At 40.8% G+C, this 2,749-nt stretch overlaps 1 protein-coding gene across 1 annotated transcript in view; it reads right to left on the reverse strand.

The window, feature by feature from the left end:
- WDR86 (WD repeat domain 86) overlaps positions 1 to 2,749 on the reverse strand; it is a 22,457-nt gene that overhangs the window by 14,666 nt on the left and 5,042 nt on the right. The gene's annotated exons all lie outside the window — the stretch shown is intronic.

Raw genomic sequence — 2,749 nt, forward strand, 5'->3', positions numbered from 1 at the left:
GCTCACCCTCGTCACTCCACTGTCCAGGACCACCAAGGGCAGAGCAAAAGGGAAAGTTAAAACCTGACCAAAGCTTCCCATTAGAGTTGCTGTCAGGCTCTCCTAGTTTATCCTAGCTGGCAACAATATCTAAAGGATCTTGGGGCAACTGAGGAACACTGAAAATCCAAACATGCCTGTGGCATCACCCCTCTGCTTTTCACATGCCAGCACTGCAGGAAGCAAAGTGGAAAACATGGGTGTGCTTTATGGCTATCTACCCAGAAACACTCCTTCAACAAGCTCCAGGAATTTCCATTCACTGCTACAGCGACCCTATTGGCATTTACTGGAAAGTAATGGGAGATGACTGGAACAGTCCAGAACTAATTTGCAGCAGTTTAGAACATCCTAGGGCATTCCCGTTAATAACAGTACTTTTTAAAGTTGGGGAAAATATGGCCTCAGTATCCAAATTTTTCCTGATCTGTGTCCAGGATGAGAGATCACACTGAGCATTTCTCAAACTTTTTGAAAGGTCACCCTCCCTGAGGGACCTTTATTTGAATAAATAAAATGAAAATAAGTCTTTATTTTTTTTTTTCCCTTTATTGTCTCCACAAAAGCGTTATACCACACACAGAACAGGTAACTGACTACCTTCAACTGCTGGTACCAACTCAGCTCCTCCAAGACAGGAGAGTGAAAATCTGGTATAATTAGCAGCTCACTTCTGCCCTGAAGAAAACAAACTACTGTCAACAATTAAAACTGTCTGCTGACTACTGTGAGCAACTCACAACTACCTCCAAGTCCTTCCAGACCCACAGTTTGAAAAATACTACCCCAACTCACTGCTACAGATTGCAACACTGTCACTAAGAAGCACTAAGCAAAAAAGGCTCCACAAGCTTATTGAGAAGAAAAACCAAAATTAAAAACAAAAGCCACCTCTATTCAGGAAGTTTCCCTTCTGTTGTAACATCTTTGTATGGATTCTGGTGACTGACCCCTTACTAGAAGAATGAAAATACCATGTGGGCTGTGCTGAGTTCCAGCCAAGTGGAACAGAAGGGCCAGTGTTGAACCCCATAAGGAAGAGGGAGGAATTAGGAAAGATCGACAGAACTAAAGCTATTCAGCAGCAGCACGGTGACTGCTTAAGCTGGGATCAGTTTGAGAGGCCTAGAAACTAAATGCTCTCTGTGGGGGCAATATGTGCCCCAGCTGGACTCCTCTAGCCTCAAACATCAACTGGTGATGAGAGAAGTGAGAGGCTACCAGTTACTCACAGCTAGAAGAAGATTTGGCCAGGACTGTTGCCAACACAGTCTTGGCAGCAGTAGCCTTGTGTACTTTGAATTGTTCAGGTTTTCCAAATAGATGTATTGGTTTTGCTTTTCTTCTCCCGTACAGGAAGTTTTGTTTGTTTAAAACCATTGTTTAACTCTGTGCTCACAAGTGGAGAAGCATTGCTCATTGTTGAGCATTCAAAGAGTGTAATTGAATTTCCTAGGCTTCTGGGAGAGGGTGCAGCCAGTTTTGTGTAACAATTTTAGCAAGAACCCAATTAAATTAAAGCAAGCTCTGTTGTTGCCAATCTGTGCCTTGGAGAAGGGTTACAATTAAACAGCAAAACATAGCGTGACACTGAGAACAGCAATAGATTTAGTTGAGCATCCTCAAAATACATTACCACAGTATCATAAAACAAAGCTTTAACACTGAGAATTTACCCAAGCAAGACAAACATTACTTCAGCACAACATGATTCTGTGTGGTTTGTCTGGTTGGTTTTTTTTTCCTTTCTAAAACTGAAGGAAAATAGAATTCCTTCAGTACTATCGGGTTTTTAGTCTGCTAGTGTCAGCTACAACTATCTTCTTTAGAAACAAAGGCAACATCTATTAAACAGCTATTAAAATACATTCTGTAGCCTCTGTAAAGGAAAAGCACTTACAGACAAACACACACAAACAAGGAGAGTGGTGAGAAAAACTACTGTCATTAACTTCAGTCACACACATACATCTATAAACATGTAAGGTTTGCTGACAAGAAACTAAGTTACAGACAATCATATACCTTTTTTTAAATATACCATTAGCATTTTCTGGTGGATAATGGAGCGTACAAGCCAAGTGCTTGTGCAATAGTTCCCCTTTTCCTTCATCTGTCCAACCTCCTTCTCTCCTCTGTGACATTAACAAACCTGGCAGCATTCACCAGAAAAATACGGCAAACAGAAAAACAGGGTATAGTTTTTCAGGTCACATTAATTTCTTCCCCCCTCTCTCTTTCATCATTTCCTGATTTTCTCCCCTGTCTCCTATGTCTCTTTTCCATTTTCCTTGCTCATTTTCTTGTCTCAGCCATCTCTTTCTTCCTTTCTTTTCTCATATTATGTCTGCATGGTTTTTAAAGTAGGATTTCTTTCCGCTTTATGCTTTCCTATTATCTTTTGCCCACAGTTTTGGGTTGGTTTTGGGTTTGTTTGGCTTTGGTTTTTTTTAAAGTTATCTGGTTTATGCTGAATTTTTTTCCCCACTCCCCCTTTTAAGTTAACCTCCTCTATGTCTGTTTACTTGCTCAGGTTATTTTTCTTCAAAGTCTAGTCATCTTGTGGACACAATCCTACTCAGATGAATAGTCCTCCCAGCAAACCTACTCATAAGTTTCAAGACCTAAGAGGATTTAAATAGATACTGAGCCCAAAGTTAGACCAGGACAGCCCCTAGAAGCCAAGAGGATATCAGAAAGTGTTTTAGGG

This window comes from Antrostomus carolinensis, unplaced genomic scaffold, assembly GCF_000700745.2.
Source record: "Antrostomus carolinensis isolate BGI_N321 unplaced genomic scaffold, ASM70074v2 scaffold36320, whole genome shotgun sequence".
In the NCBI taxonomy this organism is placed as follows: Eukaryota; Metazoa; Chordata; class Aves; order Caprimulgiformes; family Caprimulgidae; genus Antrostomus; species Antrostomus carolinensis.